Source organism: Garra rufa, chromosome 2 (assembly GCF_049309525.1).
Source record: "Garra rufa chromosome 2, GarRuf1.0, whole genome shotgun sequence".
NCBI lineage: Eukaryota > Metazoa > Chordata > Actinopteri > Cypriniformes > Cyprinidae > Garra > Garra rufa.
The window spans coordinates 59130796-59147125 of NC_133362.1; the positions used below are offsets into that span (position 1 = coordinate 59130796).

The 16330-nt window shown below is 41.9% G+C and overlaps 1 pseudogene; it reads right to left on the reverse strand.

The window, feature by feature from the left end:
* Nucleotides 1-1904: 1904 nt before the first annotated feature.
* LOC141325636 (tripartite motif-containing protein 16-like) lies at nucleotides 1905-14581 on the reverse strand (annotated as a pseudogene).
* Nucleotides 14582-16330: the final 1749 nt, after the last annotated feature.

Sequence of the window (16330 nt, forward strand, 5' to 3'; positions counted from 1 at the left end):
TCAGAATTGATCTAAAAACTGAATAAATACAAAACCAACACATATACAAAATTATCAAGACTAACAATTTTATTAGTTTCAGATGTAAATTTAGATTGAATTTTCATTACCAGTTATTCAGAGCTCCGAGGTGAAATTTAACTGAAAATTAGAGTTGAGCCGGATACTCGGCTGAAACGAGTATCCGGCACGGATAAAGCACTTTTGCCAAGTATGAGTATCATACGAGTAATACGAGTCAATATCTGTGCTCGGATTGAATAAAAATTCTCATTGGGTAGTTTACTGTGTCTGCGTTCTGTGATAGACTAATCACAGCGCCCCTCCCCTACACACATACAGATTTAGGGGCCGTTCACATGTAGCGTCTTTTGCGCGCTCTAATTCGTTATTTTAAATGTAGACGCGCGGCTTGCGCGCGCATAATGGAAGCGACGTGGTGCGACGCGCTTGTTTTTTCCAGGCGCGTCCGGGCCGCATCGAGATAAAAACAAATCACCTTTTCAGAATGCAGCAAGCGCACCGAAGCTTGGAGCTAGAGCGCAGCTGATGGTTGCTTAGAAACGGCAGATGCTTTCAGAGCGCAAGCGCCCGAGCGCTTTGTTGATAAGGAAGAAAGCGGCGCACCTAGCGTTTTCCACGCGTTTTTAGGCGCGACATGTGAACGGTCCCTCTCTGCTCACACACACACAGAACACTGAGAAGAGAAGAGAACAGCGCATTCTTTCCCTGTCACTCAGGTTTGCGGGGTTTTTTTTCGTTAACATTTAGGGTTTCTTCAGCTTCAGGTTTGTTTTTTACTTTGGTTTGTTTGTAGTACTTACTTAACCAGTAGAGTTTTGGTAAACGTGGGGTTTGTTCAGACGTGGTTTGATTAACTGACGTGGTGCTTGGTAAAAGCGACTCGCAAAAGTTTTTGAATTTTTTTCCTTTTTTAAACCGTCAATTGGCTCTGACCAGTTTTTTTTTTTACTTCACGCACTGAGTGTCTGACACTTTCTTTTTTGTATTTCATAAATAAAAAAATTAATAAAAAAAGGAAGTAGTGGTATTACAAATTAATTAGTTACACAAACACACACACACACACACACACACACACACACACACACACACTCTCTCTCTCCCTCTCTCTGCCGTTCATCTGAGTTTTTTTTTTTAAACCTTCTGCTGGTTCGAAGTAGTGGTATAAAAAAAACTATATTACAAATGAATTAGCTACACACACACACACACACACACACACACACACACACACACACACACACACACAAACAAACAACTGATTATGCTATCTATACGAGGATTTATTACACATTTATTTTGACATGTTGTTTCATTGACACAGTATTAATGTAATGAAGAGGAAATAGACTGTAAAAAAGAGACTCTAATCCAGCTCACTGTTACTGATCCATCATGCAGGTCAATCCTGCTGAGAAAACCAGCATATGCTGATTAGGTATGTTTTGGTGCTGGGATGCTGGTTTTAGCTTTTTTATGCTGGTCCCTTGCTGGTTTATGCTGGTCCTTAGCTGGTCCTTTGCTGGTTTATGCTGGTCATGTAGCTGGTTTATGCTGGTCCCTAGCTGGTTAAAGCTAGTCCTTTGCTGTCCTTAGCTGGTTAAAGCTGGTCCTTTGCTGGTTTATGCTGGTCATGTTGCTGGTTAATGCTGGTCCTTTGCTGGTTTATGCTGGTCATGTTACTGGTCAAGGAACAGCATAAACCAGCAAAGGACCAGCATAAACCAGCAAGGGACCAGCATAAACCAGCAAGGGACCAGCAAAAACCAGCAAGGGACCAGCACATACCAGCTAAAACCAGCATCCCAGCACCAAAACATACCTAACCAGCATATGCTGTTTTTTTCAGGAGGGAAAGCATTGCAGAATCTCTCTAAAATCTATTCTGATTCAACAAGTTTCACTGATGATCCAGGACAAACATTAAACCCACAATAGAGTGGCTGAGTGAATGAGGTGTGGACTGTGTGGATGAGGCTCATTGTGTCAGAGACGCTGTAGAAGGACAGAGTCCCTGCTCTATGGTCCACAAACACTCCTATTCTACTGCTGATGGACTTTACAGGGATTTCAGTCCATATCTTATTGTGTCCAAATGAGCATCTGTCATGAGAGCAGGACAAACTCCAGGACTGATCATTATATCCAAACACACACTCATTACCCTCTCCTTTCCTTCTGATGTTCTTATATGACACTGATATTAACACACCATAATATCCACTCCACTTCAGCTCCCAGTAACAGCGTCCACACACACTCTTGCTACACAACACCTGCTGACACATATCAAATCTGTCTGGATGATCAGGATATGACTGCTCTCTTTTAGTGGAAGTAATCACTCTGTTGCTCTTAGACAGATGGAGGTGTTTATTCACAGAGTTCAGATCCAGAGTGAGCTGATGGGAATCTGATGGAGATAAAAACACATCAGAATCATTAATTATGAATTTGTTTGATGAATTCATGTTCAGATTACCATCTTTGTCTCAGTACAGCTGACCAGATATCCTGAGCTAATCATTATTTACATGATAAAACTCTTTTATTGACTCTTCTTTCACTTACTTGAAGAAAAACAAAGTGTTTCTCTCAGTTTGTTTTCTTTGTGACTTACATTTTAGGAGGTCCTTTCTGGACTTGGGGACAATATGGGTTAAAGTGACTGTGGAAATCAACAGACATGAACAGTGTAATTATTATGTCAAGAAAAAATGTTCCTGTGTCAAATCAAAAGACATTTCTGATATAATGTTCTCTATTAGAGAAGATGTTGGATTTCTAAGAGCAGATATATCGGTAACACTTTACAATACGTGTGCACAAATAAGCATTAATTCATGTTTAATTAATGCACAGATAATCACAAGTTAATGAAGAACTAAACAATTTATTAATGATTACTACATCAGCAACTAATGAACATTCTATATGATTCATAGATTAAGTAATCAATACATTATTATTAGTTAATTGTGCCATAATGTATTAATTCCCTAATAACTTATTTTATTAACTAATAGTGCAAATTCATGTGTTAGTTACTACAGTGGTCAAAGCTATGTACTTCAACTTCCAGTTGTCTGCTTTAATTACTCATTAGCTAATGATTTGCAGAGATATCATTATGTTATGACTTTACTTATTGAGGCACAAAACTATTAGCTAATTGTTAAGTAATATGTCATTGTGGTTATGATATAGAATTAGTCAGTTATGCGCCTTAATGTGTTGAAGCCATGCATTTAAACTTCCAGTTGTCTGCTTTAATTAATCATTAGCTAATGATTTGCAAAGATATCATTATGTTATGACTTTACTTACTGGGGCACAAAAATATTAACTAATTGTTAAGTAATATAGTTATAGCTAATGATTAATTAAAGCAGACAACTGGAAGTTTAAATGCATGACTTGAACCCATTTTGCTAATTAACACATGAATTTACACTATTAGTTAATAAAATTGGTTATTAGGGAATTAATACATTATGACATACTTAATTAATAACAATTTATTTATTACTTAATCTATGAATCATATAGAATGTTCATTAGTTGCTGATGTAGTAATCATTAATAAATTGTTTAGTTCTTCATTAACTTGTGATTATCAGTGCATTAATTAAACATAAATTAATGCACATGTGTGCACACGTATTGTAAAGTGTTACCGATATATCTCCAGGACTTTACCTCTGTCTGAGATTTTCCTGAGCTCCTCTTTGCAGAAATCCTCCAGTTTGTCCCTCAGCTGACAGACAGATTCTCTCAGGTCATCAAAAGTGATGAGATAACTGAAGGGATCGTCATTTACATCTGCAGAATCAGGAGGTGCTGAGAGAGACTGGAAACTCTACAGAAAATGTACAGTAAATTTAGACAGAAAACAGTAGACTAACAAAAACAGAAGACAAATGAGTATACTGAACCATTATTTATAATTTTTGACCCGAGTCACTGCCCTGATGTCACGGGTTGTTAGAGTGAGAAACACGATGGAGCCATGAAGTCCAAAACAAACTCATTATTTAATAAACAAACAAGAAAAACAACCTCTTAGTACAATGGTAGACAGGACAAAGAAACAGAGGAAAGGCGGGGCTATAGAGGAAACAGTCTATATATACGTGACATTACCAACCCCCTCATGGAAAGCACGTCTTGCGCCCTGGTGAGGGCAGACACTGGGTAGAGACAAGGGAAGCCTCCAGGCAGATCAGGGAGCTCAGGAAGCCATGGCAGAGCAGGGAACTCGTAAGAGTTCAGGAGGAGCGGGTTCTAGAGGGTGCTCAGGAGGAGCGGACACTAGAGTGCTCTCTAGAGGAGCTGACACTGGGCCGGGCAGGACCAGTGGAGACAAAGGCAACTCAGAAGGGTTGGACAAGACCAGTGGAGACTAAGAAGACTCATGAGGGCTGGACGGGACCAGCAGAGATGAAGTAGACTTAGGAGGGCTGGAGGGGACCAGGAGAGAAGATTGGGGCGGAGAACTCCAGAGGGAGCGCAATGTCCATAATGTTTATGAGGCCAATCTTGGCTGGGAACTCTGGTGTGGTGGCCATCTTGGCCACCGAGCTTGCCATAGGAGAGACTGGTGTGCTTGGGTGCTCAGAAGCCAGCTGACATGATGTTGGGGAGTCCGGCTGACATGACGTCGTAGAGGCCAGGCTTTTCAGGGCTGAGGACAAGGATGGAACTTCTGAGGACTTGGGGAAGTGTGGGAGGAAACAGAGGAAGTGGGCTTGCTGGAGCTGTATGTGTAGGATGCTGGCATGTGGTGAGCTGGAGCATCCACGTGCTACCGGATGGGAGGAAGATGATGATGGAGGAGCGGACACTGGAGGGCACTCTAAAGGAGCGGACACTGGATGGCTGGATGGGACCAGCAGAGATGACGGAGACTCAGAAGGGCTGGATGGGACCAGTGGAGACAAAGGAGACTCAGGAGGGTAGGACGGGACCATAGGAGATGAAGAAGATTCAGAAGGGATGGAGGGGACCAGTGGAGACAAAGGAGACGAACAAAGGCCTGGCTTTTCTGGGCTGAGGACGAGGATGGAATTTCGTTGGACTTGGGGAAGCGTGGCAGGAACAAAGGGAGCAGGCTCACTGAAGCTGAATGTGTAGGGTGATGGCTTGGATGACGATCCTCCACATCGACTAGGAACTTGGAACCACATGAATCAAGAACATAATTTATAAAATCCGTTACAGGTCTGCGGCAAAACAAAAAAATGAAACAAGTGATCATCTTTGAGTCCCATCTGGAAGCATGCATTAATCATAGAATTGCTCCATCTCACCAGATGTAAGAGGCTCAAGAACTCCTCCACATACTGCTCCAAATATCTTCCCTCCTGCTAATCAGGAACATGACCAAATAGGGAAAAACAGGAACCAATCAGGAACAAAGACAGGGGAAACACAAAGCAAAGCAAGTCCATACACATGACACCTGAATCTTCACAAGAATTCTTGAATGGGTCATTGATTACAATTTCACCTTAAGTTTGTGTGTAATGTGCCTATTTGATCTTAAACAACATCTGCAAAAGAAGTCTTTTACAGAATGCGCTTTGCAAGGCCTACAACGAATGGCTGGTTCTAACTACAGTAAGTTACTTCATGGTTTAGTGACATCAAAAACCCTGAAATGTACATAAACCCCGCCCCTGTGAAACCACAACATGGTAGTAAAGCCATGGTTAGTCTTCGTAATGGGCTCGTAGTTCTGACGACAGATATTTGGCTACACTTCTACAAAGACAAAACTAATGGTGCTATAAAGTCAGTAGCGATCACTGTAGAGCCGCAGTCTGTAATCAAATAATCCCTTTGAGAACTGTAGGAAACTTTAGTACTAAAGTTGTAAAAAAAACAAACAACTGGATATCAAAAGATAACATAACAGCAGTAGCATTTACAAACGCATATCCAAAAAAAAAAAAAAAGGGTCATGCTTGCATAGGTTCTGCTCAATCTTCAATAATATCTCTGGGCTCGGGCTCAAATAGATAAGCCAATATTGATGCCATTGTTTAAAATACATGGGAGTACATGCAATATGACGACTCTTCTGGACAGATCAACATTTAGCTTTCTAATCTTTTACAGATAAACAGAACTTGTTACATTCCAGAAAGTTATTAGGTGGTTATTTTGTCTGTTGCTCTTTTTTTCTTTATTTCAGGTCCTTAGTGGTTCCATTGCTTGCTGCTCCTGATTGGTTGGCTCATGTTCCATTATGTCAACCAATCCCGTCATTCCATTCTTCTCATTGGTTGCTGCACATCTCAGTACTTCAACCAATCCCGTCACTCCGTTCTTCTGATTGGTTGCTGCACATCTCAACACTTCATCCAATCCTGTTACTCCATTCTTTTGATTTGACGATAATCTGTTTCAGTGCACCGTCCTCAACCAATCCCCATTTTCCAGCTGGCTTTTAAGAAGCCATTTCAGGAATTAGAGTTAGTCTTGAGACTCACTTTGTTCTGGCTACACTTTGTTTTTGTTACTCAACATGTTGGTGATATTCATGACTGAGAGACTGGTGTAGGGAAGTAAGCCACGTGGTATACATATCAACATGTAGGTAACTTGCTGTCTAGAGATACACTAGGTAAGATGGTGCGTGCCACCCTATGTATCCCTTTTGATTTAGATAGTGTAGCCAGTTAGGGTGTTTCTGCTCATTAGATTTATTTTTTCCCCTTTTTATTTTTAGATCAGACTAGATGGGGGGGGAAACTGTGATTAGTTAGGCTGGGTTTTTTGGTTTATTTTCAGCCGCACCTATAGCCAGTCTTTCTATTAGTGCCTGACTTTAAACAATTATTTTCACCTGTAAATATTCCACTTAATACCACTTCTCTTGTACTTTATGTAAATAAACACATGTTGTTGATAAAGTATTTAGTTTGTCATCACTTTGGTTGCAATCAGTGCTGGGAATTCAACTTGCCAATGTCTTACAAATTTAAGTGTGCGACCCGTATACCCCTAGAACACCAAGGGTCGTAACATTTTTGGGGGCTCGTCCGGGATCCTAAAGGTCCCGATTTTTTTATTTTATTTCTGTGGACATTGGTATCGTTGTGCTCAGCACGGTTGGCAAAGTGATTTCATTTGTAGTGGACGTTGTCTATTGCTTAAGGCGAACTAGTTCTGTATGTTGGTTTTGGATCAGGTATGGCGTCATTTAATTTGGACTCGTTTATTCAGAACCCAACTCTTGGGGAATTTGATAAATGTCGCAAAGACGATTTAATTCAAATTGCTGAACATTTTCAGATTCTAGTGAACAAGCAAAATCTTAAAAGAGAAATCCGGCAAGTTATTTATGATCGGTTGGTCGAATTGGGGATTTTTGCTGTGGATAGTGTAGCTCCAGATGAATCGAATCCACTCGGTGTGACTGAAAGGCCGTGCGATCCTGGATGGGCAGGGTTGAATGGTGATGTAGCTGAGGGGGAGACGGAGGTTGAACCCAAGGTTGTGTTACCGCCCTTTGATCCCGTATCACCTGCCTCGACTGTTTCAATGGGAGATGGCAGACTTAAGTTACGTCTAGCCAAATTGCAGTATGAGGCTCAGGAAAAAGCACGTGCCCACCAAGCTGAGTTGGAGTTGCGATTTAAGATCCGACAACTGGAGATAGAGGCTGATAAGCAGGTTAAGCTACGACAGCTAGACATTGAGGCTGCTAAAGCCGCACACCTGGCTTCACCTGTCCCTGATACAGGTACATCCACAGCTGTTCCAGTGAGGGAACCAGTTGCTTCGCCCAATTCGCACCATACTGACATAAGTAAGTACATTTCACTTGTTCCAAATTTTCGTGAAGACGAAGTTGACTCATACTTTCAAGTATTCGAACGTATTGCGTCGACCCTCCATTGGCCATCCGAAATATGGACCTTGCTATTGCAGTGTAAGCTGTCTGGCAAAGCCCAGGAGATCTGTTCCGCACTTTCAGTTGAGGAAAGCTTAAATTATGATACTGTGAAGTCTGCAATATTAAGAGGTTATGAACTAGTGCCTGAAGCATATAGGCAACGTTTTAGGAACCATAAGAAGGGTATGCAACAGACCTACGTAGAGTTTGCTCGAGAGAAGAGCTTGTTATTTGACAAATGGTGTACTGCCACTAAGACAATGGATTTTGCTGAGTTACGTGAACTTATTCTACTGGAAGAATTCAAGAATTGTTTGCCTGAGCGTATTGTAGTATATCTGAATGAACAAAAAGTAAATTCTGTGTCCCAAGCTGCTATACATGCTGATGAATTCATGCTTACGCATAAACCGGTGTTCTCTTTAGCTCGCTCTGGAACATTTACAGCGTCTCGTCCTAAAACAGTGGTGTCTATGAATTCGTCCTCTCATTCCTCTCCTCCCCGTGCTCTGGCTAAGACAGAGCAAGGAAAGGAGATGAGAGAATGTTACTATTGTCATAAAGCTGGTCACTTGATTGCGGACTGTCGTGCTCTTAAAAGTAAACATGCACGACCCACAAGTGTTGGTCTAATTCAGTCAACAGCCTCGAATAGGCCATTATTTCTAGAGAAGCAGGTCGTTGACGCAAGTTATCGTCCGTTTGTTTTTAATGGGTTAGTCTCCACAACCGGTAACCCCGCAGATCAGCGACCAATCCAGATACTCCGTGATACAGGTGCCGCCCACTCTGTGTTGATCGCTGATGTGCTTGTTTTGAATGAACAGACTTCGTGTGGTACAAGCATTCTTATGCAGGGGATTGAGATGGGCATTGTTAAAGCCCCTGTACATAAAATCCACTTAGAGTGTGAGCTTGCGAATTGTGTGGTGTCAGTAGCTGTGCTTCCAGACTTGCCAATTAAAGGTGTGTCTTTTATCCTCGGGAATGATATTGCCGGGGGTAAAGTGATGCCGTCATTAGAGGTCTTTGACAAGAAACCCGTCTCCGCTGTAGATGATGAGTTGTCCACCACTTATCCTGACACTTTTCCTGCATGTGTTGTGACTCGTTCTCAGGCCAAGCAGCTGGATAATGAGGAGTTTACTCTTGAGAATACATTTATGCATACCGATGAACCCTTGCTACTTAGAACTAAGAGTGTGGACGAACCTTGTGTTCTTGAAACAGATCAAGATAATTTTCAGAAGCTTAATTTAAACATGACCCGTGAGCAGATAATTATTGCACAGGGAAAGGATGAGACGTTAAAAAGGTGTTTTGATGCTGTACTTTCCCAGGAACAGTTAAAACGGCAACCCACGGGTTATTTCATTGAGGATGCAATGTTGATGCGTAAGTGGAGTTCTACACGTGAACAGGGAGCTGACTGGAATACCGTGTACCAAGTGGTCATTCCTTCTGTATACCGACCTCATGTACTGTCACTTGCACACGACCATGTTCTGTCCGGTCACCTGGGAATCACCAAGACTTATCGCAGAATTCTGAGATATTTCTTTTGGCCTGGTTTGAAACGAGACGTTGCCAGATATTGCCGGACCTGTCAGACGTGCCAGTGCAGTGGTAAACCAAATCAGGTAATCCCAAAAGCTCCCCTTATTCCAATACCCATTGTGCATGAACCATTTGAACGTGTAATTATTGACTGTGTTGGCCCATTGCCAAGATCAAAAGCCGGTAATCAGTTTCTTCTAACTATCATGTGTGCGACTACTCGTTTTCCTGAAGCTGTTCCGCTCCGTAAAATAACTGCGCCTACAATCATTAAAGCGCTTATGAAGTTTTTTGCAACATTTGGTCTCCCTAAGGTCATCCAGAGTGATCAGGGGACGAATTTTATGTCGAGGGTGTTCAATCAGGTGTTAAAGAGTCTTGCAATTCAACACAGCGTCTCTAGTGCTTTCCATCCTGAAAGCCAGGGAGCCCTTGAGCGTTTCCACCAGACATTAAAGTCTATGTTGCGCAAATATTGCCTAGATACGGGCAGGGATTGGGATGAAGGGGTTCCTCTTATGTTGTTTGCTGTACGAGAGGCAGTACAGGAGTCCCTTGGTTTCAGTCCAGCCGAGCTCGTGTTCGGACATACTGTACGTGGCCCGCTAAAGGTGTTGAAGGAGAACATTCTGGCTTCGGAGTCAGAGAGCAAAACGAATGTGCTGCAGTACGTCCGCAGGTTTCGGGAACGGTTGCATAAGGCTTGCTCCATGGCACGTCAAATGTTGACCTCTGCTCAAAAGACTATGAAACAAAGATATGATAAGAAGGCAATAGTTCGTGAGTTTAAAACCGGAGACCAAGTTTTAGTTTTGTTACCCATCGTTGGGTCCGCTTTGTCTGCGAGATTTGCTGGTCCATATACAATTGACAAAAAATTGAGTGACACTGATTATGTTATTCGCACACCTGAAAGACGCCGAAAAACTAGGATTTGCCATATTAACATGTTAAAAGCCTACCATCCACGCCAGTCTCAACCTGAACAGGAGGAGATGACAGTGAAACCTGCCGTTGCCCCTGTTGTGCTTGTTGCTCCTGGGACTGGAAGTTTAGAGACTGACGAGGATGGTTTAATCTTGCGTAATGCTCCACAACAGTGTGCTTTATTGCCCAATTCAGAGAAATTACGAGAGTTGCCTACATTATTGAGTCACCTGTCTAATTCCCAAAAAGAAGATATTGAGCGATTGGTTAGAATGTATCCAACTCTTTTTCGCGATACCCCGAGTCAAACCACAGTAATACAACATGATATTGATGTAAATAATGCTGCTCCAATTAAACAGCATCCCTACCGCGCAAATGCTGTGAAACGGGAGCTGATGAGAAAAGAGGTAAAATATCTCTGTGAAAATGGTCTCGCGGTACAAAGCTGCAGTCCATGGAGCTCGCCTTGCCTACTTGTTCCCAAATCTGATGGCTCCTTTCGTTTTTGCACTGATTACCGTAAGGTCAATGCCGTAACAGTGCCCGATAGTTACCCGTTACCGCGGATGGAAGATTGTATTGACAATTTAGGTGCCGCTCGGTTTGTAACTAAATTGGACTTGTTAAAAGGTTATTGGCAAGTGCCTTTGACACCTCGTGCCTCTGACATATCTGCATTCGTTACCCCAGATCACTTTATGCAGTACCAAGTTATGGCCTTTGGGCTCCGCAATGCGCCCGCAACGTTTCAACGTTTGGTTGCTACTGTACTGGCAGGTGTGCCTGGGTGCAATGCATATTTGGACGACTTGGTGATCTACTCAACTAATTGGCCAGAGCATATGTCTCAGTTGAATTCTGTGTTTGAACGGTTATCAAAAGCAAATTTAACGCTGAATCTTGCGAAATGTGATTTTGCTAAAGCAACCATTACATATCTTGGAAAACAGGTTGGGCAGGGACAAGTCCGTCCAGTTGCTGCTAAAGTTTCAGCCATCTCAGATTTTCCTGTTCCTACTACCCGGCGTCAGTTGAGGCGATTCTTAGGGATGGCCGGATATTATCGTGGATTTTGTAGAAACTTCTCAAGTGTTGCAAGTCCTCTTACAAGTTTGTTGAGCCCCTCGCAACAGTTTAAGTGGTCTTTGGAATGCCAACATGCATTCGACAGTGTGAAAGCACTGCTGTGCAGCGCTCCGGTACTCGCAACACCAAATTTTGATCGCCCATTTAAGTTGGAGGTTGATGCTAGTGCTGTGGGGGCTGGGGCAGTCCTATTGCAGGAGGATGCAGATGGAATTGACCACCCGATTTGTTATTTTTCCCGCAAATTTGATAAGCACCAATTGAATTACTCCACTATCGAAAAGGAGGCTCTTGCATTACTTATGGCACTTCAAAATTTTGAAGTGTATGTGGGTTCTAGTTCGCTCCCTGTTGTCGTCTATACTGACCATAACCCGCTTGTTTTCCTGTCAAGAATGTATAATCAGAACCAGAGGCTGATGCGCTGGTCTCTGATTGTACAAAACTATAATCTAGAGATTCAGCATAAGAAAGGAACAGACAACATTGTAGCTGACACCTTGTCTCGAACTGACATGTAAGTTTTTTTTTTTACTTGCTATTTGAACAAAATTGTGTCAGTTATTGTTTCATGTCATCTTGATTTTGTTTTGTTTTACAAACATGTTTAAAAATGTTTGTTCTTAAGGGAGGGGGTGTTACATTCCAGAAAGTTATTAGGTGGTTGTTTTGTCTGTTGCTCTTTTTTTCTTTATTTCAGGTCCTTAGTGGTTCCATTGCTTGCTGCTCCTGATTGGTTGGCTCATGTTCCATTATGTCAACCAATCCCGTCATTCCATTCTTCTCATTGGTTGCTGCACATCTCAGTACTTCAACCAATCCCGTCACTCCGTTCTTCTGATTGGTTGCTGCACATCTCAACACTTCATCCAATCCTGTTACTCCATTCTTTTGATTTGACGATAATCTGTTTCAGTGCACCGTCCTCAACCAATCCCCATTTTCCAGCTGGCTTTTAAGAAGCCATTTCAGGAATTAGAGTTAGTCTTGAGACTCACTTTGTTCTGGCTACACTTTGTTTTTGTTACTCAACATGTTGGTGATATTCATGACTGAGAGACTGGTGTAGGGAAGTAAGCCACGTGGTATACATATCAACATGTAGGTAACTTGCTGTCTAGAGATACACTAGGTAAGATGGTGCGTGCCACCCTATGTATCCCTTTTGATTTAGATAGTGTAGCCAGTTAGGGTGTTTCTGCTCATTAGATTTATTTTTTCCCCTTTTTATTTTTAGATCAGACTAGATGGGGGGGAAAACTGTGATTAGTTAGGCTGGGTTTTTTGGTTTATTTTCAGCCGCACCTATAGCCAGTCTTTCTATTAGTGCCTGACTTTAAACAATTATTTTCACCTGTAAATATTCCACTTAATACCACTTCTCTTGTACTTTATGTAAATAAACACATGTTGTTGATAAAGTATTTAGTTTGTCATCACTTTGGTTGCAATCAGTGCTGGGAATTCAACTTGCCAATGTCTTACAAATTTAAGTGTGCGACCCGTATACCCCTAGAACACCAAGGGTCGTAACAATAACTATGTGAGATATATGAGTCAGACTAATGATTACATATTAAAGCAGTCATCAGATGCAGATTTTCCACAAGTACCCTGCTGGAAAAAACATCTAAAACCAGCCTAGCCTACCAGACTTGTCATAGGTCATAGCTGGTCAGCAGGCTAGTTTTAGAGGGGTTTTGGTCACTTTCCCAGCCTAGCCAGGCTGGAGGACCTGCTTAAACCAGCTAAAACCATCCAACCAGCCTAGGCTGGTTTTAACTGTTTTTTTTTTTTTCAGCAGGGACAGCAGGATCTGGCTCAAGTCCACTATGAGCCTGTTCTTCTAGATCTCTGTTACCTGCAGGAACTGGATGTGATCCTGTGTGTGTGAAAGCTGCTCCAGTTCAGCATCTCTCCTTCTCAGATCATTGATCTCCAGCTCCAGTTGCTCCAGTTGTTCTTCAGCTCGACTCAATGCAGTCTTTTCCTGATCTCTGATCATCTGTGTGACCTCAGAGCGGTTTCTCTCAATAGAGGAGATGAGTTCAGTGAAGAGCTTTTCACTGTGCTCCACTGCTGTCTGTGCAGTGCGCTGTTAGATACACATCACAATCACACAGTTGGCCTCTGTGGGTCTGAAGAGACTATGACAAACTTCTCTTCTCCAGACTCACCTTATGAGACTCCACCGCTTCTATCAGCTACTGAAGACCTTTCTCTCTCTGCTGGATTCTCTGCTGAAAACTGCTCTGCATCTCCTTCAGTTGGTGCTGGAGGACAAACATTTATTAGAAAAAGTAAATAAACCTACTATCACTAAATCAGGTAGCCGATGCCGGATCATGTCTCATGCATCGTAAACTTTCCATAGTCCTTTGTTTTAGGCCCAGAAAGACTTGTATCAGTTAAGAAAACTTGTTATAAACCACTGCGCTGAGTAAATGATGACTATGTGTTTGGATTAAAAGCTCCTACCTGTTTTTCTGTCCTCTGTGCTGCAACTGATACAGTGTCATGGTTTTTATGTTCATCAATCAAACACATCAGACAAATACATTTCTGGTCAGTGCGACAGAAGACCTCAAGGAGTTTCTCGTGTTGATGGCAGATAATTTCTTTCAGCCGCCCAGTAGCTTCAGTCAAATTGTGTTTCTTGCCTTTGAAGAAACTCTCATGTTGATCAAGGTGATTCTGACAGTAAGAGTTCAGACACACTAGACAGGACTTGACGGCTTTGTATTTTCTTCCAGTACAGACGTCACACTCCACATCTCCAGCTCCAGTGTAACAGTCAGCAGGAAGTTTGGTATTCTTCAGTTTGTCCACCACTTCAGCCAGCATGGTGTTTCTAGCTAAAGCAGGTCTTGGACTGATCGTCTGTCTGCACTGAGGGCAGCTGTAGACTCTCATCTGATCCTCCTGATTCCAGCAGTCTGTAATACAGCTCCTACAGTAACTGTGTCCACAGTGGATCGTCACTGGATCCTTCAGGAGATCCAAACACACTGGACAGATGAACTCATTCTGATCCACTAAAATTCTTGCTTCTGCCATTTTACTGATTTAATACAAATAGCCAAACACACAATAGCTCAACTACACCTCAGTTTCTATTTCCCTGAATTCGAGACGGTTTACAATGTCCTGCTTCTGTGTTTGAATGACGTGTGTAAAAGGTTTTTGTCTGATCTAAAGGTCACAGATAGTATGTTCACTAGATACAGTGCCTTGCAAAAGTATTTATACCCCTTCATTTTTTTTTCACATTTAGTTTTATTGCAGCATTATGTTAAACTGCTTTAAATTAGTTTTTCCCCACATCAATTTACACTCCATACACCATAATAATGACAAAGCAAAAACCAGATTTGCAAATTTTACAAATTTATTCAAAATAAAACACTGAAATAGTACATTGCATAAGTATTTATTAACGCAGTACATAGTTGAAGCACCTTTACAGCCTCAAGTCTTTTTGGGTATGATGTGACAAGCTTTGCACATCTGCATTTGGCAATTATCTGCCATTCTTTGCCTCTCCTTTTCACCTCTCAAGCTCTGTCAGCTTGGATGGGTGCTGGTAGACATTTTCTAGGGTCCTAGTTGTTCCAATCGTCTTCCATTATGGATAATGCTTCTGTGAACCTTCAACCCTGCTGAAAAAACCAGCATATGCTGGTTAGGTATGTTTTGGTGCTGGGATGCTGGTTTTAGCTGGTATATGCTGGTCCTTTGCTGGTCTATGCTGGTCCCTTGCTGGTTTATGCTGGTCCTTTGCTGGTTTATGCTGGTCCTCTGCTGGTTTATGCTGGTCATGTTGCTGGTTAATGCTGGTCCTTTGCTGGTTTATGCTGGTCCTTTGCTGGTTTATGCTGGTCATGTTGCTGGTTAATGCTGGTCCTTTGCTGGTTTATGCTGGTCCTTTGCTGATTTATGCTGGTCCTTTGCTGGTTTATGCTGGTCATGTTGCTGGTTAATGCTGGTCCTTTGCTGGTTTATGCTGGTCCTTGACCAGCATAAACCAGCAAGGGACCAGCATTTTTTTTTTCAGCAGGGAATGCAGCAGATTTTTTTCTGAACTCTTCCCTAGATCATTGCCTTAACGCCTGTCACTGAACTCTCTGATGTCGCTCAGAGAGTGTTTGCTAATCGGGAAGAGGTCGCTACGATGCCAGCATCTGATCGCAAATGCTCTTCGGCTGACGTTCGGATGATGCAGCTGTAAATCCTGGCTGCTCTGCGTGGGAGCGTTTTTTCCCATCCTTATTCTAACGTATCGCTGGTTTATAATAAAACAATACACACCACACAACTCTCAATAACGGTTGCAAATGTATTAATATATTCAAGGAAGATATTAAATATACAAATACATTTACATTTATCAGATACTTGTATCAAATGAGAAGCATTCACTCTTTCAAAGATTAACGGTTTTAGTTCAGCATTTGCAGCAAAACCAGAGTAAAATCTAAATCAACATTCTTACTTCAGTAACCATTGTTTAACAATGACTGTTGCAGTAAAGCCACAGTAAGTACAAAACTAACCATTACTACAGTGTTTGCAGTAAAACCATAGCAACCACATAGTGCTTACTATAGTCGTGGTAGTATTACTACAGTATAACTATAGTAGAACCATAGAATCAAAACCTATACGTATTGCTACAGTTTAACTATAGTAAAACCATGGTTAACAGCTCTATAATTATATGCACATTTCATAATACTTATCATTTCAAAGTAGGTTTACAGAAAATGCATTTTTCCAAGGTTACAATGAAACAAAAAAATCTTTAATCAGCCAGAGGAGACTGAGACTTAC